General features: G+C 37.2%; 1 long non-coding RNA gene across 1 annotated transcript in view; it reads right to left on the bottom strand.

Moving 5' to 3' along the window:
• Positions 1-14,848, bottom strand: part of LOC109501712 — a 76,693-nt gene extending 61,845 nt beyond the window's left edge. Inside the window, exon 1 of the long non-coding RNA XR_006600960.1 lies at positions 10,401-14,848. This is a non-coding gene — a long non-coding RNA (uncharacterized LOC109501712). The remainder of the gene's footprint in view (positions 1-10,400) is intronic.
• Positions 14,849-24,734: the final 9,886 nt, after the last annotated feature.

Genomic DNA, 24,734 nt, shown 5'->3' with positions numbered 1-24,734 from the left:
GCAGGCTCTGCACCTTCAGCTTGGAGCCTGAAGCGGGGCTTGAACTCACGAACCATGAGATCATGACCTGAGCCAAAATCAAGAGCTGGATGCCTAACTAACTGAACCACCCAGGTGCCCTGTTATTTCCATTGTATATCTAACTAAATAAAGGTAAGTTGCTCAAAGGAAGAAGCCAGTAAGAGATGAGATTGACAGTTGCCGTTTTAGCTTGAGCTCTTAACTGTTCAACTATATATGGTCTGATCTCTTGGTTTGACTGTTGTGATACTCAGATCAAGGACCGCTATTTAGAGGCTAGTGCTGGTCAGAGAATACTACATTTTGACTTTCTTTAGTCCCAGGGTACTAAAATAGCAAGGCACTAAAAATATTTCCATTCTTTCAAGTTTTTTTTTTTAAGAAAGTACTAAATATAAGAAGTTTACAAGCAACCAGATCTAGTATTCATTATTATTATTAATAATAATTTTGTGTGTGGTAAAAAACACCTAACATGAAATCTATCTTTTTATCAATTGTTTAAGTGCACAGTATAGTAGTGTTAACCAAATGCACATTGTTGTACAGCAGATATCTAGAACTTCTTCATCTTGCATGACTGAAAATCTACACCTATTTGAAAAGCAACTCCCCATTTCCCCCTCCCGGCCTCTGCAACCATCAATCTACTTTCTGCATCTATGAGTTGATTGTTTTAGATATCTCAAGTAAATGGAATCATATAGTATTTGTCCTTCTGTGACTACCTTATTTCACTTAACATCATGTTCTTGAGGTTCATCAGTGTTCTAGCATATGACAGAATTTGCTTCTTCCAAAAGGCTGAATAATACTCCAGTGTATGTATATACTCTATTTTCTTTATCCATTCCTCTGTCAATGGACATTCAGATTGTCTCCATTTCTTGGCTATTGTATAGAATGCTGAAATGAATGTCAAAGCGCAAATATCTCTTGGAGATCTTATTCCCAATTCTTTTGAATAAATAAATACCCAGAAGTGGGATTGCCGGATCATATGGTAACTCTCTTTCTAACTTTTAAGGAACCTTCATACTGTTTTCCACAGAGGCTTCACCATTTTATGTTCCCCTACATGGTCCACAAGGGCTCCAGTTTTTCCACATCCTTGCCAACACTTGTTATTTTGTTTCTCTTTCTTGCCTTTTTTCTTTTTGTGTTTTATTTCTAATAGTCATTGTAACAGGTGACCTCATTATGCTTTTGGTATGCATTTGCCCGATGATAAATGATGTTGAACACCCTTTTATATAACTGTTGGTGATTTGTATATCTTCTTTGGGTAAATGTCTATATTAGTGATTATTTGCTTTGCATTTTGAGGCAAAGTTTATTCCTTTTCCATGAATAAAAAATAACTTAATTCCTTGTAAAGAGCATGCACTGAACATATGTTGTAAAAGATACATGAAGCCTACAAGGATGCACATCTCCCTTTCTTGAAAGGCAGTTTGCATCATAGAAGAAAACACGTCACGTGTTTTCAAACTCGAATATAAGGAAAATCTAAAATAAGTTAATGATGGTACTGGTTACAATGGGGATATGGTGAGGGGAAGGGAGCCAACATTAATTAACCAGGTACCATCACATAAAAATCTGATTGGGTAAGGATCATCATCCAAGCTATCTGAGGCTCAGAGAAGTTAGGTTATGTGCTCGGGGTCACCAGCAGGTAGATCAAAGAATCAGCATTTGAACTGGATCCAAACTCCATAATCTTTTCTACTACAACATGTTGTATCTTCTTCTTTGGGAATTGAGGAAACTTCAGAGAAATTTGACTTTAGAGCTGAATCTCAAAGAACAGATCAATACTAGTGTTAGAAGGGAAATAGTCTCACTAACTCTTCTTCTGTCTCTGTGATCTGCCTCAGAAGTGAAGTGAAAATCTGAGAAATAACACAGGATCTGAAGAGAAAATGGGGGCAGACAGTCTCTGAAGTAGGAGTTAAAAAGCCCCATTTACCCCAGGGGTACTGTTGAGCTTACGAGGGCCTCCTTATTTTAGAGAATGAGGTTTCTAATTAGTTAGTTAAACATAACTCTTTCTGATTGTTCTGACCTGTTCCCACTTCCTAGAGACCTTAGGCCCTCACTTCCACCCAGAGTAAATGCCCTAAAGTGAGCTTCTCATAACCATGAGTTTTTTTTTCTCTTGAGCATCAGCTATTTCCTAAGTGTCAAATGCAAATGAAATGTGTTGATTCTGAGGGCAATTCTTTGGGCTGCACATAATCAAAATTATGAATTCTGATCCAAAGGCAAGATCTGTAACATCACCAAGATTCAACAACTAAGGATATGTTGTAATCAAAATTTGGGATCTCTGAAAAGAAACCATCTTTGCCTAAGGGAGGCTGGCCTTGGGTGGTAGAGGGGCTCTGTGGCCCCTTGTAGGATCCTGAGTGTGTATTTACATCTGGAATTGTTGGCTGAGATGTTTCTAATTAGAGTCAACTGTGGGAATTCAGGAGTTTTATAATGTCTCCATTTACTCACTTTTAGCCAACAAATATTTACAGTCTGCAGAACATTAGTAGAGACAGCATAAAGTTGTAATGTATCCTGTCCTATTCAGAAGAGAAAGGAGATGAGGATTGTGTGGATACCCTTGGCCATGCTGCCAGGCCACCTAATTGCCTACAGTGGCCTCAGAACTGACCATAGCCCAAGGATGGCTCATCTCCTTACCTGAAACATAGGGAACAGATTCAGCCAGGTGGATGCCACTGTGAAAATGCCCAGTCATAGACTTTAGCAGTTTGTTGCCATCTTTTCATAAACTGAATGTTAAACTGACAGGTTGTTTCCACCTATCACTTAGAGCTGTTCTTATGAAAGTAGTGTTGTATGGTGGGAAGCACAGACAGAGACCAACAGATATTGTTCTAACTTCTGACTCTCTCACTGACTGTGTGATTTTGGGCAGATGACTTTACCTCCTTGGATCTTTATTTCGTCATTTGTAATCTGGGTATATTAACACATGGGTTTTGCAAGTACTAAATTAGATATATTTTGTAAAAGTTTCTATTACATTATTTGGCACTTGATATGTGCCTAGTGAGTAGCATTTTCCTTTTCCACACTGTACAAGATGAAAGGAAATTTTAGGTAGTATATGTATACATTGAAGTAAAAATCAAAGAATTTCCTCCAAATGAAGATAAACCAATATATACTTGGGCAATATTAAAGAATGTATAATGAAATTGGGATTATTGTCAGAAAATAATAATAATCTGCATATTTGGAAATTAAGTGAAATTAAAAATTTGCCAGTGCATTCATTCAGCAAGCATTCTTGGAATTCTTACTATGTTTCTATAACTAAACTGAATTGGAAACTAGGTGGTGCGGATGATTAAGGTAACAGAAGAAGATGATCAAAGTAATACAATATGACCCAAGAGAAGTAGGCAGATAAAACAGAATTGGGGGTTTTAAGGAAGAAGAAATGAGTGAAATTAAGACAGACTTTATGGGGGAAGAAACAGTTTCCAAGCCAGACTTCAAAGTACAAATTGAGTTTCAAAGGACAGAAACGAGGAATGAGGCATTCCAAGGAGGACCTGAGAGAGGGAGGAGAGTGCCAAATGTGTGAGAGGCTGGCAGATGGGCTGGTTTAGTTGGAGGCCAGGTCAGATTCCCTGGTCATATGACTTGTATAGCTACACAGGGCCCTACCCTTGGCTTATTACCTTGTGGTTGCCATTTTGAAATCTGTAATTAGTTTTGGACAAGGGATCCTAGATTTCCATTTTTCACTGGCCCTCAAAAATTATGTAACCAGTCTTGACTAGAGAAAGTGACTAAAATGAAAATCGTGACATCCTGTAGGATCTTAAATGTCAGTGTAAATAACCTAAATTGTCTTGTGTCAGGGAATGAGGAGACCTTTGAGCAAGGGAGTGACATGACCAGGATTATGTATTAACCATGCAAACCGTATGTACATTGGGTAGCAAAAGACAGAGGCCAGAGGTGGGAAGGAAGTGGTTTTTGCTGGGATCACCATACTTCTCTGTTTGCTTAGGACTGCCCTGGTTTATGGCAGCTATCCCAGTGTAATTATTAATAGTGCCCTCTTTCACTCTCAAAAGTATCCTAGTTTAGATGATAAATTACATGGTCACCCAAGTTATTTTGATAGTCAAGGTAAATTAAGCCCTGAATTTGAATGAAGACAGGTGGTATAGACCAAGAAGCATAAATGGCAAGAAATGCCAAACTTTGAGTCCAAATTTCCCTTATAACATCAATAAACTCTGCAAATGCCTATGTGCTGGTAGTTGAACTTTTGGAATCTGTTGCTTGAGGAAATCCATGATGGCATAAAATTACTCTGAATCTAGTGTACCCTGAGATAAACTGGTATTTTATTAATCTCTAGGCATCTGAATATTTGTGTTACATATTGAAAGATATTCATCCTGTCTAAAGTCACTGCTTCCCATGCTTCTAGATGGGTGGACCTCTTGCAAAATTCCAGGTGTCCCTCCACAACTGAGTATCCATCCATGGCACTGAAGGGCAGACTCACCGATTTGTAACACTGAAGTTCTAATTACTTATCATGACATTCAAGGCATTTACCAATAAGGAGAGAATCTAAAGTGGAGCCTGTGTATTATCGTTTGAAGAATCTACCAACAGACAGCCGAGTGTCCGCTATGTGAAGAGGTGACGGTGTGTGTGTATGGGGAAAAGGGATGTGGACTAAGTGGATGTGATTTTATGAAAGTTATACTCCCATATAACTTCATTTCAATAAAAGAATGATCTGATGTTATCTCACTTATATACTGGGCATCCACCGGATATTTCCTTTGAGATAGTTTTGAAATCCATAAATGTGGCAGAAAAAACATTATGAAATTTCAGGTTTAAATCCAAGTCTTACAATTTACCAGTTGTGTGAATTTAAGCAACTCTTTGAAGTTTTCTAAGCCCCTCTTCCTTCATTTATAAAATGGGGTTAATGGTGCCACTCCACAGGCTGTCATGATGGCAAAGTAGATACAGTGAGTGAAATTCTTTAAAAATTCTAACTCTAAATAAGTAAATAAATAGTCAAACTCAGTGGTTCTCAAATTTTAGCATACATTAGAATCACTTAGGAGGCTTGTTAAAACAGATTGCTGGGCCCTGTCTCCAGGGTTTCTGATTTGACAGAATTTACATTTTAGCAAGACCTCGTGTTTACGGACTGAATGTTTGTGTGTCCCCCTAAAATTCATGTTACTATCCTAAAGTGACGGTATGAGGACGTGGAACCTGTGGGAGGTAATTAAGTCACAGGGTGGGGCCCTCATGAATGGGATTAGGACCCCTATGAAAAAGACCCCAGAGTGTTCCCTAACCCTCTTTCCAACTTGGGAGAATGCAATGAGAGATCATTAGTCTGAAAGCTGGAAGAGGGTCCTCAACTGATCATTTTGCACCCGGACCTAGCACCATAACCTCAGTCATCTGCTACCAGATAAATAAACTTTCTGTTGTTGATATGCCACCAGTCTATGGCATTCTGTTAGAGCAGCCTGAACAGACTAAGACCCCATGTGAGTTTAATGCTACTCCTTTGGGTGCCATACTTTGAGAACCACTGCTCTTAGAAAATTTAAATCTTAGCAGAGTTAAAACAATAACTCCCATCTGCGTAATGGATAGGTATTTGGGGGAAGGTTGCATACTATAAAATAAAAGTGACATTGACAAAGAAATGCACCTGACTAGATATTCTACCAGAGAAAGAAAATCTTGGCTATGTGAAGAAAATAATAAAGACTGGTATGAATCATCTATTGGTCTCATGCAAACTAAAACCAAAGATTATACACCCAGCTTAATTTCAACTTTATAATGATTTCCTTTAATTACTGTATAAGACCAAACATGAAGATGCAGTAGTGTGAAATTAATACTGACAACACCAGGCTTGCCTGGGCTCTGCAGATTAACCAGCATTTTACTGCATCAATAAAGGAATGAGGAAATAAAATTAAAAACTGATAGTGAATGGAATTACTTATTTGAAGCTAGTGATTATGTCAAACTGTCACTCCCACAGATGGATTAAGCACAGAAAGACAACCAGATAAATTATAAACCACTCTACCAAGTCCGTATCCATCTAGTCCACAAGCTTGGTAACAATGGAAATCTGAAATCGACTTGGTCATGGCAGATTTGGGTTGCGTGTTTAGCATGTCATAGACTCCTAGCATCTTGAAGAGCAGAGATCAAAAAGACCTTAGAGGTCATGTGAGATTAGATTTCACTTTTTGAAGCATTACACTGAATTATTTAATTTAAAATGGAAAAAAACTAAAGAGGTTTCTTTCCTTTTTTTAAATCACTGACATACAATTTAGAGAAAAACAAATAGTGCCAAACAGCATACCTAATGCATGTAAAACATAGAAATTGCATTAAAATATAGCAAAGTTAGTTACTTGCACTTTTGAGTTACTTGCACTCTGTTTACTCAGGCCATAGATTTTATTTAAGTTTCCCTTTGTCTTTGTTTTCCTTTCCCACTCTTTTTTTTCCTTTTTACCACTATTCCTTTATTATTCAAACTTAGGACACCCAAAAGTCTCCTTAAAATTCACTGGAATACCCTTTTTTACCAACTGATTTTTAGGCAAACTGTGTCTTGCTTTATTCGGTCCTGCCTTCAGCAGAAGTAAGGCTGCATTTTTCTATATAGTTGAAAGTAATTACAGAATCATGAAATACTGGGTCAAACATGATTTTAGAGAAGCTCTCCTAATTCTCTCAAATTGTGGCAGGACGTGGTTCTTTCTTGCCTATGCTTCTTGCATTTTCACTGTTGCAATGGAAAGCTTTCATTTATTTATTTGTTTTTTAAATCATCCTCAAGGATTAGGATTTTGCTAAAAGAGGTATTCGATGATTTTGTCTGTTTTGTAGCCGATCCTTTCTGAAGAGGGTACAGATGTAACATATTCCTTTCAGCATGGAACTTTAATCAAAAAGTACTGAAGCATGATGGAGTCTGGACTCTGAAGAAAAGTAGAAAAGGAAAAAGAGAAGGAGATTATGGGACTACAGGCATCCAACTAAAGATTGACTCTCTGTCCACTCTGATGAGTTGTGGATGGAGATTAATTTCTTTCAGGTTATGAACAGAATCTGACCACCCTTCCAGCCAGCCAATGGGGCACAGTGGCTAGATTTTTAACAAACATGGTAAAACTATAAATCTTAACTAAATACATTTCTAAACCTGCTGTCACAGAGCCAAGTCCTTTTTGGCTAGGAATCCCAGTAGAAAAAAAAAACAAAACATTACCATTGGAAATCTTTTTTAAGGATTTGTTATCAAACAATTTCCCCTATGTGCCAATTTATCCTCTGAGTCCTCTGACTTTCCCCTCTAACAACCTCAAAACCCAGGGAAAATCATCACATCTTCCAGTTAGAAGGGTTCTCCGGTCATCCAAGAAATGGCTGATCTGCTGTGGGGTTTATCTCTTCATTATCCATGACAAAAGTCCATTCAGATTTCATTGAAGCCTTTTGGTGATGGAGCTCTGAATGTGTTCCATTTTTTTTTTTTTTTTTGCACAGTTTTATTGTTGGAGCATTCTTTCAAAGGAAAAAAAAAATCAACCCCTAGGTCTGAGAAGTGGAGTTAATCTCAGACACTAGTGGATTAAGTCTGACTTTTATGAGATGCTATGAATCTTATATAGTAGCTAATACACCTTAGTACATACTGTCAATAAATTCACACTAAACCCTCACAATAATCTAGGTACAATTGTTATACCCATTTGATAGATGAAGGAATCAATGTATAGAAATATTAAGTATATTGCCCACATGGGATTTAAATGAAAGATCTGGTATTTACAACTAATAGGTCTTATTGCCAGAGTCCACAGCGTTAACCAACCACTAGGCAAACGACCTTTGATATGTTGATGGAAAATGCTTTTCTGTATCATCTGTATACCCTGCATGTTTCTACTCTTTTAATTGAAAGCTGCCACGGGATTTCCGATTAGACCAGGACCTTTTTTTTTTTCAACATTTATTTATTTTTGGGACAGAGAGAGACAGAGCATGAACGGGGGAGGGGCAGAGAGAGAGGGAGACACAGAATCAGAAACAGGCTCCAGGTTCTGAGCCATCAGCCCAGAGCCCGACGCGGGGCTCGAACTCACGGACCGCGAGATCGTGACCTGGCTGAAGTCGGACGCTTAACCAACTGCGCCACCCAGGCGCCCCCCCGGGACCTTTGATATATACACAAAGGTGATCTTCTCTCTCTCTCTCTTTTATTGAAGTATAATAACATACGTTGTATTAGTTTTAGGTGTACAATACAATGTTCAACAATTCTATCCACTACTCAGTGCTTATCAAGATAAGTGTACTCTTAATCCCCTTTATCTATTTAATCCACCCTCTCACCCACCTCCCCTCTGGCAACTACCAGTTTGTTTTGCATGTTTTTTATTTATTTTAATTTTAATTCCAGTATAGGTAACATACACTATTGTATTCGTTCAGGTGTTCTATATAGCAATTCAACAATTCCATATATTACTCAGTGCTCATCAAGATAAATACTTAATCCCCTTCACCTCTTTCTCTCATCTCCCCCCCTCACTTCACCTCTGGTAACCACCTGTTTGTTCTCTATCGTCTGTTTTTTGGTTTCTCTCTCTTTTTTTTGTTGTTGTTCATTTGCTTTGTTTCTTAAATTCAACATATGAGTGATAGCACATATTTGTCTTTCTCTGCTTATTTTGCTTAGCATTATACTCTCTAGATCCATCCATGCTGTTGCAAATGTCAAGGTTTCATTCTTTCATTATGGCTGAATAATATTCCAGTATACACACACGCGTGCACACACACACACACACACACGCACACACACACACACATCCACACAAACACATACCACATCTTCTATATCCATGCATCTATTGATGGACACTTGGGCTGCTTCTGTAATTTTACTACTGTAAATAATGCTGCAATAAACATAGGGGTGCATCTATCCCTTTGAATTAGTATTTTTGTATTCTTTGGATAAATACTCAGTAATGCAATTACTGGATCATAGGGTAGCTCTATTTTTAGTTTTTTGAGGAACCTCCATACTGTTCCCCACAGTGTCCGCATAATTTGCATTCCCACCAACAGTGCACAAGGGTTCCTTTTTCTCTACATCATCACAAACACCTGTTATTTCTTGAGCTTTTGGTTTTAGCCATTCTGACAAGTATAAGGTGATATCTCATTGTGGTTTTGATTTGCATTTCCCTGATGATGAGTGTTGAATATCTTTTCATGTGTCTGTTGGTCATTTGTATTTCTTCTTTGGAGAAATATCTGTTCATGTCTTTTGCCCATTTTTCAATTGGATTATTTGTTTTTTTTTTTTTTGGTGTTGAGCTGTAGAAGTTGTTTATATATTTTGGATAAATTAACCCCTTATTGGATATGTCATTTGCAAACGTCTTCTCCCATTCAGTTGGTTTTCTTTTACTTTTGTTGATAGTTTCTTTTGCTGTGCAAAAGTTTTTTTATTAACCCCAATAGTTAATTTTGCTTTTGTTTTCCTTGCCTCAGGAGATATACCTAGAAAAAATTTTCTATGCCTAAATATCAAAGAAATTACTGCCTATCTTTTCTTTTAGGATTTTTATGGTTTCATATTTCATATTTAGGTCTTTAATCCATTTTGAGTTTATTTTTGTGTATGGTATAAGAAAGTGATCCAGTTTTATTCTTTTGCTTATATCTGGTTTTCTCAGTACCATTTGTTGAAGAGACTGTCTTTTACCCATTGTATATTCTTGCTTTCTTTGCCATAGATTAATTGACTATATGAATTTATTTCTGGACTCTCTATTCTGTTTCACTGATCCATGTGTCAGTTTTTTGTGCCAGCACCATACCATTTTGATTACTACAGTTTTGTAGTATATGTTGAAATCCAGGATTGTGATACCTCTAGCTTTGCTCTTCTTTCTCAAAATTGTTTGGACTGTTCAGATAATTTGTGGTTCCATATATTTTAGGATTATTTGTTCTAGTTCTGTAAAAAATGTTGGTATTTTGACAGAAATTGCATTCAATCTGTAGATCACTTTGGGTACTAGGTATATTGTAACAAAGCCCTAAAGACTTCACCAAAAAACTACTAGAAGTGATAAATAAATTCAGTAAAATTGCAGTATACAAAATGAATATGCACAAATCTGTTGCATTTCTATATACCAATAATGAAGTAGCAGAAAGAGAAACTAAGAAAACAATCCCATTTACAATTATATCAAAAATAATAAAAAAAATTATGAGTAAACTTAACCAAGGAGGTGAAATACCTGTACTCTGGAAACTGTAAAATACTGATACAAGAATTGAAGATGACACAAACAAATGCTCAGATATTTCATGCCTATGGATTGGAAGAACCAAAAAGGCAATCTTAATATTTAGGCATATTTCTTAATGTCATTCAGTAAATTAATTTTAATACAACTAAATACACTTCCTAATGAGGTAAAGGATAAATGAAAGTCAATGGGAGATACACTTTGTAGAATAAGCAGCTTCAGAGCTTACAAGTGATGCATTAACAGGTTTTTATTCAATGTCATTATAAGAAATTGATCTCAGATGCTAGAAAATGGAACTGCTTATGGAAATCTCAGACTCATCCATACCAAGCATATATTTTTCACAGTTCTTTCCAGCTGGCCTCCCACTTACTGTCAGAGCAATAAGAAAACATGCAAATGGAGAAGAAATGTTGTAAGCTCTTCAAAAAGCATTCAGACTCAACTGAGAGAGACGGATTTTTTTTAAAGCTTTTAACCTGTGCTTTCTGGGTGATCTGATGATAAACTAAAAAGACCAAAAGAATTTTTATATGCAGAGGACTTGCTTTCTGCTTAGAACTAGCATTTTTTTCTCTCTCACTCTCTCCGTAAGGTATATAACTCATTATTACTATTCATGACTGTTTCTAAGATTCTCAAAATTGTTTAAAAGAAATAATTAGTATAATGTATTTTAAAATTCAGTGGAAATGAAAACAGAGGCAGCAATCAGATAAAGTAAACCAGGTGGTTAATACTTAAAAAAAATAACAATAATTTTTGTTCAAAGTTAAAGGAATCACAATGATGCAAGTAATACCAGAACCCTGAAAGTACTTTCTCAAGTCCAATTGGTGTTGTGAATTTTTAATGTAAATATATAAACTCAAGATTTGTTAAGAAACTAAACAATAAATAGAGGGAAATAAATTTGTTCCTTTCTTATATATTCACCACAAGTCCACTGGGTAAGAGTTAAGAAAGAGAAAAAATAGTGTTGAGAATGGATGCAATTTTTCTTGCAAAGAGATGTCGATTTAGGTGGTTTGGACATTTTCTGTCTTGGGGTTACTGCTGGACCTGGTGGAGATGTTTGAGGATTACTCTACATTTCCACAGCGATGGAATATTTCTAAGACAAAAATCTAAGAAACACAAAAATAACTAAGACAAATATTTCTGATATTCTTAAAGAAAATAATGCCTTTAAATATTTAGCCCAAATACAGATCATTGCGAATATTAAAAACAAAAGCATATCTGAGAGTTTTTTTTTATCATCTAGTAATCTTTGCCACAAACTCTAATAAGGATAAACTATACTGAATCAGTGCTGGTGTGTTTGGCTCATCATGGTTAATTAATAATTAATTACTCACTGGAAATTAGAGATTGGTAACTAATGTCACTATTGAATATAAACATCATATCACATACATTGATGCTAGGGTTTTATGTAAGATCTTTTTCAGAGAGAGGGGTAAATAAATGAAAGCTCACAATATGAAACTGAGAAGACATCTGTCACAGTGGCCAAACCTCTAGTAGGCTGGATAATGATTATGAATCTATTACTGTTGATATATTGCATAAAGCTGTGGGAATAGAAAGCTTTTCAAATTACACAGAGAGTAATCAACAGCCAACAGCAATAGCCCTGCTCTCACACCTGCTGCGTGCCTCCCACGGGAACATGTGCATCTCCAAGCCTGGAATTATTGGCAAGACAGGAGTTTTCTTTCACCTTTAGTTTGGCTTTCAAATTATAAAATAAAATAAACCATTGGTCAGTCTCTCCCACAATAGGGATGATAGGAACCATGCTGTTCAAGCACGGTTAATAGAGGCATCCTCTGCCTTCTATTCTCAACATCTCGAGCTCAATTACTAAAGCTTGCTTTCTTGTGATCTCTTTCTCTCTTTGGTCTCTCTCTACCACACATATCACATATTTTGAGGTAATTCAAAGAAGTTCTAAAAACTCACAATTTACATCAACGATAGGGAGAGGCAGATGTGGGGGTGGAAACTGGGGGGTTCTTTAGAATTATGAATAAAATTCTAAGACAGAAATATTTTTTTAATTGTGAGAATAGAAATTTTAGCTATTATGAATCAGATTGTAGGTTAAGAATCTGTTTAACCAAAATTGTAAGCCATCAAGTGCTGGTTACTATAGTTAGGTGGAAAACTTGGTGGTCTGCATTGATTGCAGACAAAATATGAAATGTCTGATTTCATGCCTAGCACATAATATATTGTCCATACTTTTTTTTTTTTTTTTTTAGAACCAGGGGAGGGGGCATGAGTTACTGACAGTGGCCGCATTAGAGCAGGGTGTCCTCACCCCAAGCTGTCTTTCTTTTTTGTTGTTGTTGTTGATTTTTTTGGGAGGGAGGAAGGGGCAGAGAGAGAGGGACAGATGACCCTAAGCAGGCTCTGTGCTGAGAGCGGAGAGCCTGATGTGGGGCTCAAGCTCATGAACTGTGAGATCATGTGAGATCATGACCTGAACCAAAGTCGGACACTTAACCAACTGAGTCACTCAGGCACCCCTACGTTGTCCACTCTTGACAAACGGAGTTGTTAACATTGATCGGAGGTTAAGATAACTGGGTTTCCTTTATAATCTCTAGTAGCATTTGCATTCTACCTATACAAAAATGGCAATTGGTACCATTCGAGCCTATCAACTTGACGTGAATTTGAAAAAGACACCCCATCCTCAACATAAGTTATTATCTGCCATAAATTTGTAATCAGTATACAAATATATTATGACTAACATGTGAAGTGCCCTCTAGGCAGTACATCATTCATACAACCAAATGCAACTATTTTGGTAGGTGGCATATGATTGCTTCCCCATAATTTCAACTGATGGGTTCTTGGCCATCCTGCACTATGCTGTATTTACCTAGGTACATCTTGATCTTGTATTTTTATCTAGCCTGACATCTCCAGACATACCAATTTGCACATTGCATGATTCTTACACCAGCAAAATTTGTGGCAGACTTCCTGGGCCATCTCCGCTTACTCTTATACTCACACTTGGGTTCTGATCCCACCCACTTCCTGATTCTTGACTACATCTCTTATTTAGGTCTTTGTTTACAGAATGTTCTTGATGGTAATCAAGCTATATTTCTTGTCACACACACATATACACAAAAGGTCACTCTGATGTAAAACTGGTAAAAATCAGAATAAAGAAGATGAAAGCATCCCTCTGAAAAAGGATACCTGTCAAGAGATATTTGCAAATATTTTATTGTGGAAGCCTAGGAAATACTCCAATAGGATCACAATGGCACCCTTAGGTCTGGAATGTAACGAAAGCAATTGCTACTCAGAGGAGGCAGACTGCATACAAATGGGAGAAGAACAAGAGTGTTTAGTTTATACTACACTACGTAGTGGACACTGCTCCCTTGTGTGGACGGAGAGGTCTGCCCTACCTATTTAGATAGAAATGTCCTTTTCTTAGAGAGAGGACAATTCACCTGTTAATGATTACCTGATGTGACTTTTTTTTTTTTTTTTTTTTTATCAAGCAGTTGATCTATAACTTAGTCTCTTGGGAAGTCTTACATGCAGGATCAGTCACGATCTTTGATTCAGGCCTATTTGTCATTGTATTAAATCGGGGCTAAAGTTTTATTTTATTTGATTATATATTTTTAAACTGTCTCCTATGAGTTAGCTTAATGTTAATTCCCTAGAACCTGAAATACTATATATAGATAACAGGATCAAGTGTAGCTTCTGATCAGAAAACCTGACAGTCTGACCCAGATACACTAAAACGATCTCACAACACTAGAGACCAACATCGGAGAATGTGTTGAGAGCAACTAGCAAGAATTCTTTCTTGAATATTTGATATCTCAAGTGCATGATTCTTTAGATAGATGTCCACCACAGTCTCTGCCTAAAATTCTGGAAATTATCACTCCCCATGGTAACAGAAGGGCTTCCAACGGCCACCTTGGTTCTGTGTGGTGCACAACCATAGAGGAGATGGTGGAGTATGAGTTAGACATAATCACATAGCAGCACACTGTTGATTGGAGCAGGAGTTATCACCTGACTCAATCTGGACAGTCAAAGCTCCTTCTCCAGGAACTTGAAATTTGAACTGAAGGAATTTTAATTGCCTTTTGTGACCAGAATTTTAACAAATTGGGTTGTAAGCCACTGATGACCACGTGAGTTGGGAAGCAGAGAGAAAAAGAATAAGGTCACAGCCAAGCACCAAGGATAATTTGAGAAACAGGAAAAATCTTGTGACACTCCTAGAAGCTTTTCTGTTCTTGATTCTCATCCTTCCACAGGTCTGGCCACCATCCTACCCTTGAGTCTGCAAGATAGTCCAGGAAATACACTGCCTTTTTCTCTTTCCTTTTCTTTCTTTCTTTTTCTTTCTTCCTTTCTTTCTTTTCTTTCTTTCTTTCTTTCTTTCTTTCTTTCTTTCTTTCTTTCTTTCTTTCTTTCTCTTTCCTTTTTCTTTCTTTTTCTTTTTCTTTCTTCTTCTTCTTCTTCTTCTTCTTCTTCTTCTTCTTCTTCTTCTTCTTCTTCTTCTTCTTCCTCCTCCTCCTCCTCCTCCTCCTCCTCTTCGTCTTCGTCTTTGTCTTCATCTTCTTCTTCTTTGCTTAAGTTAATTCATGCTTCCAGTACTCACTACAAAAGTCTTTTTATAAAATTTTTTAGCGTTTTATTTATTTTTTTGAGACTGAGAGAGACAGAACATGAGCGGGGCAGGGTCAGAAAGAGAGGGAGACACAGAATCTGAAGCAGGCTCTAGGATCTGAGCTGTCAGCACAGAGCCTGACGCAAGGCTCGAACCCACAAACTGTGAGATCATAACCTGAGCCAAAGTCAGACGCTTAACCAACTGAGCCACCCAGGTACCCCCTTGCTACAAAAGTCTTAACTCTTATAAGTCTATAATACACCTGATCTTATTCATTAGCTCAAGCAATGGCATTTTTATTATAATGTATTCCAAGGTCATATGTATCCTAGAGCAAGTCACTTAACAAGATTCTTAGTAAAATGGTGTGAAACACTTCATAGATTTGTTATAGGAATGAAGTGAGTTTATATATAAATCCTGAATAACAGCACCAGGCAAGCATACATAACAACAAATACATTTGAATTTTGTGATTATTTACACTAATATGATTAACTATATTCTTTTTATGTTATCTTTTTATTTAAAAATGTTTCTTCAGTTTTTTTTTTGAGAGAGAGAGGCAGAGTGCAAGTGGGGAAGGGGCTGAGACAGAAGGAGACACAGAATCTGAAGCAGGTTCCAAGCTCTGAGCTGTCAGCACAGAGCCCAACATATGGCTTGAATGCACCAACTGTGAGACCATGACCTGAGCAGAGGTCAGATGCTTAACCGACTGAGCCATCCAGGCTCTCCTATTCTCTTTATGTTCTTTCTAGTCAAAAAAACATTATTAGGAATGTCTTTATGTTTTAGCTTAGCATATTTCCAAAATGGAGGTTTTGTTCTTTTTTAATGTTTATTTTTGAGAAAGAATGAGTGTGAGCAGAAGTGCAGAGAGAGAGGGGACAGAGGATCTGAGGCGAGTTCCAGGCTGACAGCAGAGAGCTCCATGAAAGGCTTGAACTCACAGACTGGAAGATCATGACCTGAGATCATGGCCTGAGCCGAAGTTGGACACCCAATCGACTGGGCCACCCAGGCGCCCCCAAAATGGGGTTTTAGTCAGTACTTACTGAGTAAAAGTGTGAGTATTTACATGTGTGAGTATTTACTCCACACATGTATTCATTCATTAATTACTATCCTCATCCATTCAAGCAGCAAGTTATGGGATACTTCATATATTCATGCATATCTGTTCATAGAAAAATAACTACTAAGCTATTGGTTAGAAACAATCTTCTTATGTTGTTCAACTTAGGATTTTAATTAATAAGATGCTTTCTCTTGAGTTACATCTTATCTGCATTAATCATCCTTTAGCTTCAGAGGAAAAAAAGAACTGGGGAAAGATGTCTTTGAAGATATTTCTGTATTATACAGTTAGATGTCAGTGTTTGTTTAATAAATAAAAGGAGTACAAAGGTGAGTATATTTTAAGCTTTATGATTATGCAGGTGATTGAATTATTAAGAAGATGGACAGAATCCCATTAGGGATGGCTACATGTGTCTTCATCCTGATCATCCTTTAAAAAGAGGGTTCTTTGATGCCCATGAGAATTTGTTTTAACTGGCCCAGTGAGTATTTAAAGCTTATTCAAAAGGTCACATTTTTGGGCAAGACTTCAGTCATATAGCGCAGATGGGCTAAAATACAAAGGAATGTAAATATGTCAAAGTTTGAGCTGTTAATACTGGGATTTCTGGACTGATTTTCTTATATGCCACTTTAATTTTAAAGAGTTCCATTTGGAAATGTCACGAATAATTCTCCAGAGACTGACATGGACAGAAAGCCACCATTACTACCAACAACATACAACGAAACCCTGCCGCAGACAAGTATCTTGGAGAAGCTTTTCCTTGAATAGTTTGAAATGGTACTCCTAGAAACTATTGAAAATACCACTGAAATCAACATTTGCTTCCCTGGCTCACTGAGAGACTCGAGAAAGTCAAGCTACTAAAACAAACCTAGGCACAACAACTTGACATCAGTAGCACATAAGCTGCTATCATAACCATTGTTGGACATTTTCTAGTTTAGGAGTTTCTAAGACTCAGTCTTATGCTTTTCTACCCTAATGCCTTCTTCATTTCTTACCCTCTAGATCTCAGTTTTATAAGGTAAAAAATATTTTTATAACAAATATTTTGTAGTATATATACTCTTTACCTTTCTGGAATGAAATGAATAGATGACAAAACTACCAACAACGTAATTTAAAAGATCAATGTTGGATCCTAGCTTTCACATTTTTAAAAAACACAAGGGCAGTAATTCTACTAAAACAATGTGCACAACCAGAGCATAACATAAATGATTCCATGTGATGGCTGTACCTGAATGTCTGGGAAGATATTTAAGTTGAATGGGACAACTCTGAGCATTTACAGGACCATTAACATTTATTGCTCTCACTCATGAAATGCCTTTCCACACTCACTATTGATATAACCAAAAAATGCCCTCCAAAAAATTCTGAAATTCCCCTTACCAGCCACTACTACTCTTGTTGCTAACCATTACTTGTACCATTTCTAAAAGGAAATCAAATCATAATTCCAACGGACAAGTTTAGTTTATAATAAAACAATTTATTAATAGTTGTGTTTTCTATTCTTTGCTAATATCATACCACCAACTTTTAAAATTCTATCAATAGGTGCACCTGGGTGGCTCGGTCTGTTAAGTATCTGACTCTTGATACAGGCTCAGGTCATGATCTCGTGATTCACGAGTTTGAGCCCTGAGTTGGGCTCTGCCCTGACAATGCAGAGTGTGCTTGGGATTCTCTCTCTCTCTCCTCTGTCTGCCCCTCTCCTGCTCACTTTCTATCTATAAATAAATAAATAAACATTAAAAAAGATGTTAACAATTCTATTAATAATTCCCAGCTTTCCAAAATACAGCGACAATTATTTCTAAAAAGTTGTGGTTTTGGGCACAGGAACAATGTAATAAAAGAACTGATTTTAAGGAAATGTTAAACTCTATTGCAAAACTTTGGGAGATTATGCAAGTCTTGACGTACCACTGTGAGTTACAGAATTTTTTAAAGGGCATGAACTCTTAAGTGGAAACACGGGTTACTACTGAGAGTTTCCATGCATTGGTCTAGTCCTGTTTCATCAGATAACCCTGATGGTAAAAGCACCTGAGAGGTCCACACATGAAGAAAAATAATCCTGATGGAATGTATAATCAAAAGATTCATAAAAAGAGACTCATCCCAGGTGTCCACGCAGTTGCTCTGCATTATAACCTGACATAATGGAGCATGATGAGCAGTTTTAACTGTAAGGTTGAGAGATGTACATTTAAATTAAGACTGTTTTCAGACTCTGATTTGGTTATGATTGCAAAAATGCAATTTCCCATCTTCTGGTTTAGGGAGTTGCACTGATGTCTGTGTTTATGTCCATATTTCTGCCTGTATTTATAACTATTTATTTATTTTCTTGTGGTAGCACACGGGATATTTTAGTGCCTGGAATAAACAAAAATGACCAACTTCAATCATGTGGCCTCAATATCCTTTCAACAATATAGTTTTGTAACTTAAAGTTTAGTCAAAGTCAACTGAAGTTTTAACAGGCCCTGGACAACTCTTTCTATTAGTCAGTTATTAACTAATATACTATTTCAACAATTCCACACAACACCCCTGTGCTCATCATGACAAGTGCACTCCTTAATCCCCATTCACCTACTTAACCATACTCCACCCCCCTCCTTTCTGGTAACCATCAGTTTGTTCTCTATAGTTAAGAGCCTGTTTCTTGGTTTGCCTCTCTGTCTCTCTCTTTCTTTTTTATTTTGCTCATTTTGTTTGTTTCTTTAAATTCTACATATGAGTGAAATCATATGGTACCTGTCTTTCTCTGACTGATTTATTTTGCTTAGCATAATACTGTGTAGTTCTGGGGCGCCTGGATGGCTCAGTTGGTTGGGTGACTGACTCTTGATTTCAGCTCAGGTCATGATCTCAAGGTTCATGGGTTCGAGCCCCATGTCATGCTCTGCACTGACAGCATGGATCTTGCTTGGGATTCTGTCTCCCTCCCTCTCTCCCTCCCCAGCTCATGCTCTCTCTCTCAAAAATAAATAAATAAACATCAAAAAATATTTTGTAGTTCTCTCCATGTTGTTTTAAATGGCAAGATTTCATTATATTCTATGACTGAGTAATATTCCACTGTGTGTGTATATGGGGGTGTATACCACATGTTCTTTATCCATTCATCAATCGACACTTGGACTATTTGTATAATTTGGCTATTATAGATGCTGCTGCTGTAAACATCAGGGTGCATGTATCCCATTGAATTCATATATTTTTATTCTTTGGGTTAATACCTAGTAGTATGATTGCTGGATCATAGGGTGGTTCTATTTTTAGCTTTTTGAGGAACCCCCATACTGTTTTCCAGAATGGCTGCATCAGTTTGCATTCCCACCAACAGTGCAAGAAAGTTCCCCTTTCTTCACATCTTCACCAACACCTGTTGTTTCCTGTGTTACTGATTTTTGCCATCCTGACAGGCGTGAGGCGATAGTTCATTGTAGTTTTGATTTATATATCCCTGATGATAAGTGATGTTGAACATCTTACCATGTGTCTTTTGGTCATCTGTATGTCTTCTCCGGAAAGTTTTCTATTCATGTCATCTGCCCATTTTCTAATTGGATTGCTCATATTTTGGGTGTTGAGTCTTGTAAGTTCTTTCTATATTTTGGATACTAAACCTTTATCAGGTATGTCATTTGCAATACCTTCTCCCATTCTGTTGGCTGCCTTTTAGTTTTGTTGATTGTTTCCTTCACTGTGCAGAAGCTTTTTATTTTGATGTAGTCCCAATAGTTTATTTTTGCTTTTGTCTCCCTCGCCTCAGGAGTCATACCTAGAAAGAAGTTGCTACAACCGATGTCAAAGGTTACTGCCTGTGTTTCAGGTCTCACATTTAGGTCTTTCAACTATTCTAAATTTATTTTTGTGTATGGTAACAGAAAGTGGTCCAGTTTTATTCTTCTGCATGTTGCTGTCCAGGTTTATCAACATCACTTGTTGAAGAGACTTTTTTCCCCCCCATTAGATGTTCTTTCCTGCTTTGTTGGAGATTAAATGACCATATAATTGCGGGTTCATTTCTGGGTTTTCAATTCTGTTCTATTGATTTATGTGTCAATTTTTGTGCCAGTGCCATACTCTTTGGATTACTACAGCCTTGTAATATAACTTTAAGTCCAGAGTGGTGAGGCCTCCAGCGCTGTTTTTCTTTTTAAAGGTTGCTTTGGCTATTCAGGATCTTTTGTCGTTCCATACAAATTTTAGGATTGTTTGTTCTAGTTCTGTGAAGAATGCTGGTGTCATTTTGATAGGGATTGTATTAAATGTGTAGATTGCTTTGAGTAGTAGACATTTTCACAATATTTGTTCTTCCAATCCATGAGCATGGAATGTCTTGCCATTTCTTTGTGTCATCTTCAATTTCTTTCATCAGGGTTTTAGTTTTCAGGGTTTTAGCATATAAGAGGCCTTTCACCTCTTTGGTTAAGTTTATTCCTAGGTATCTTATTGTTTTTGATGCAATTGTGAATGGGATTGCTTCTTTATCTTTCTGCTGCTTCATTATTGATATATAGGAATGCAACAGATTTCTCTATGTTGATTTTGTAGCCTGTGATCTTACTATATTCATTTATCAATTCCAGTGTTTTTTTTTTTTGTTTGTTTTATTTCGTTTTGTTTTGGTAGAGTCTGATTTTCTATATGCAGTATCATGTCATCTGCAAATAGTGCAAGTTTTACTTCTTCCTTGCCAATTTGGATGCCTGTTGTTTCTTCTTTTGTCTGATTGCTGTGGCTAGGACTCCCAGTACTATGCTGAATTAAAGTGATGAGAGTGGACATCCCTGTCTTGTTCCAGTGCTCAGTAAATATTAATTTTCTTAGTTGGCTCCTTAGCTTCATTAAGTTTTATTTTTAGGTATAATCCTGGAGGATAAAAAGGACATAGTCTGAGTGGAATACCTTTTAGGCCAGTTTGTAACCACTCTGGTTGGGGTACCATATGATGTATATAACCTGTGTCTATTTAAGATTTTGCATCAACATAGCATATAAGTGTGGAACAGTATAAAGTGGATCTAAAGGGTCATCTCTCTCTATTAATACATCTCTTTTCAGAAAGATTCAGCAGTCCCTCTAGTGATTTGTGATAGGACTAAAGTCTCGTGGGACTATTTCTGAGTTAGCCCTTTCCAATGGAAAATGCTGATCTCACATCATGTGGTAAAAAGAGCTCATCCATCCAAGATTTCACCACTTATAGCCTTGGTTTCCTGACCCATAATTCCACATTCCATGTAGCTACTTGGAAAACAGGTGCCCACAAATGAATTATTCTAAAACAAGAGAGAGATGAGACAAAGCAGTTCACCTAGGTTCCTACAACAACAACAACAACAACAAAAAATGAACTGTAGGTTGCAGCTAACTTAAAGTGCATCATTCTTTATCACTGCGTACCTTAATGTGGTGAAATTTATGGATTCCATTTGGAGAAATTTTTCATTGGTGGTCATGGAATTATATGAAGTCGACACAAAAATAAATAGCAAACATATTTTACTTTTTTAAACTTCCACCAAATGAGTTTAATTTGCATGCAACCAAAATCCCTAAGACTGCATTGCATAGAGTAGCTGTGCCCCACATGAAAGATACTCTAGAGATCAAAACAAAATTGAGTTCTGAGGAAGGAATCCTCTTATTCTCCTTCTTAATATACATGTTTTTGTTTCCTCTGTGGGTGGGGGTCAATAAAAGGCAATATAAAACTCTGTGGACATCATCAACATTTGAGTGACTGCATCTTAACCGTAGAAGTAGGTGTGGTAGTTAATGAAAACGTGGAAAGTATGACATCTGAGGAAGAGTCGGCGAGTGGAATCTGAGAGCCCGAAGCTGTATGGAAACGGGAGCACCTTTGTACTGTCTCAGCCTCCCTCTTGCAGAGAGTGCTATCGTGGACACGCGACTGGATTTATGTGGTGACATTTCCCCTTCCCTTTCAGTTTTTTTGTATGAGCTCAACATGAAGATCATTGACTGCCCTCGTTAAGCCTGCCTGAGCCAAAGGACAATGACCTTTTCCATGTTCTATCATCTGTGGGGTGGGTTTGTCTGAGTCTTCTTGCTTTGTTTTCCCAGGGAAGGAAAATTCAGAGCCAATCAAACTGTGAGATCCTGGCTCGGTTAAAACCAGGCCGGGGTTACTTAAGCAGGGCGAACACTTTCATAAGATCATTTCTGTGACAAAGATCGAAAGGACGATAGAAAATAGCACAACGGGATTCCATTCACGTGGCAAAAGGAAATTGTGCAAAGTTTAATCCATTCCTATCACAGTCTCAAGATTGTAATCTCCCTGGACGCTGAGCCTAGGAAAGACTTTTTTCCACAATATGCATCATCAAGTTGCTTGAGAAGCGGTGCTGCGGGCTGGAGGGAGGAGGTGCAAGTTATATAACATGCAATTTAAGATAATGGCCTTCGAAAAGGAGAAATTAATATAAACAGATGAGGCCAACAAAGCTTCAGTCATCTAGAAGGTAGTTTCAATCACCACTGACGTTAAACAATATCACCCCCACTGAGCTTACACTATGTTTATTATCATTTAATTTCTTGCCCAAATCGGCACTTTCTTATCATGATGTCGCAGGGACTGCAAGCTCTGTTATGACTACAATTGGTAGAAAAATGCATTCATCTAAGTGAGTAACAAGATACAAAAATTGAGCTCTCCGTCTTAACCTTTTGTGGCTTTAAACATTCTACTAAAAACATTAGCAAAAATGGAAGCTATGGCGCTTCCATAATTATCACAGCACTGTCTTTGTTCTTATAATGATAGAATCCATACTTTCAATTTGGAGGGCTTAATAATAGCAGCTGTCTTGTCTGCTCAACTGTGGGGTTTTAGGGCTCCCGTAATTATTCATTTTCACTCACTTGACAGTGGGTGTTTCCTTGTAATATTTCAGGCCACATCAGAAGAGAGCATTTTAAAATCCTTTCAAGTGTTCTGCTATACATAACAATATTGAATTATGCATTAATAAACCAAATTTAATTGACTTGGAGGTGCATAAGCCCTAATTAACACTATACCTCAATACTAAAAACTGATTGCCACAAATCAGCACACACACACAAATGCAGGCATAATGATTATACCGCTCATGTCTGAGGGACCCGATGTCTCTTGGTCCCTAAAACCACGCAACACTCTATTTTTTCTTCACCTTCTCCCTTGCTCTTTCCTTCCTTATATGCTTCTCCTGCTTTTCCTTCTCCTCATTCTCTTATTTTTCAAAACATTTCATTTTGGAATTATTTTAGCTCTACACAAGAGGGGCCCGGGTCGAACAGAAATTCCGTCTTTCCTCAGCCCTCCTCTCATTGCTTCCTAAAGTTTATTAATGGGGAGCTGAAAGATAAAGGGGAGGAAACAGAAACCTACCCACAGAAGGTCCAAATGGCACTCCATCTTTCTGATATGCATCGAGCTCATTACGATAATAAATAAAATATGAATATTGGGAATAAACTGGGTAAATCATTTTTCATTATTATGTAGTCTAGATGAACTGGCTGTTTTGTAGTAAGAGAATATAACATGCATGCGTATGTGCACCACGACCAACAGCAGTGTGCTTTATTAGGATGGGGGGACATTATATGTTTTTGAGTGTGTTTACATGTGCCGAGAGAGTGGTTGCAAAGATAAGGAAGGTAGTTTTATGGGCCGGGCTGTGGAGATGCTGGAGAAGATAACTGAGAGAGGGAGGTTTTTATGATATAATAAGGTGCAGTGCTCGAGTGAGAGCAGGGACAGGGTGAGTGGGGGATGGGCAACAGTTACAGGATGCTTTCAGGACCTTCATGCTGGCATTTGTAGACTCTTTAATGGTCTTTTATGTGAAGGAGCAGCTCCCAGGGTTAGTGCGGAGGTAAGGCTCCCATTGTGTGTGAGAAGTCCGTATTTAGTCTAAACAATCAATCCTGATTAAAAAAACAACAACATAGTATTATACATTGTGTACAATTTTAAAATGTACATTTACATTTTATAATTGAAAATGAATAAAATAAACTTTATTAAATCGTGTAAGTCCTTTCTGCTATATAAAATTTTGAAAATTCATAACAGCAGGAGGAAGAAATGAACTACCATAGATAGCCACTCTCAATAATTTAATGCATTTTATTTTATTTTTTTCTAAATTGCATTAAATAATCATTCTAAGTTCCGTTTTGTTGTTTTTCTTTTTCTTTTGAGTCAATTTATTTTTCACATCCTGTCAGGAGACAGGGACTTCAGCTAGCCCACATATAGTGCCATATCTTTCTTAAAGCGTATAAAAATATTCTAGAAAATACGTCTCACTATGCAAAGGCAAGCAGGTAGATATAACTACAGGAAAGCATTAAAGAGTTCCAAAGCTAGAAGGTTTCTACTGATTCCCAAATACATGTTCTGCTTTGTTCCCCACTGAAGGACAGGTATTGTTTTGTAAATGCAATCTGGGAACTCTTGATGCTAAATGTAAACTCTCTACTCACCCATGCCATTTTCACTTTG

This window comes from Felis catus, chromosome B4, assembly GCF_018350175.1.
Source record: "Felis catus isolate Fca126 chromosome B4, F.catus_Fca126_mat1.0, whole genome shotgun sequence".
NCBI lineage: Eukaryota > Metazoa > Chordata > Mammalia > Carnivora > Felidae > Felis > Felis catus.
This window is presented reverse-complemented; position numbering and strand designations above follow the sequence as displayed.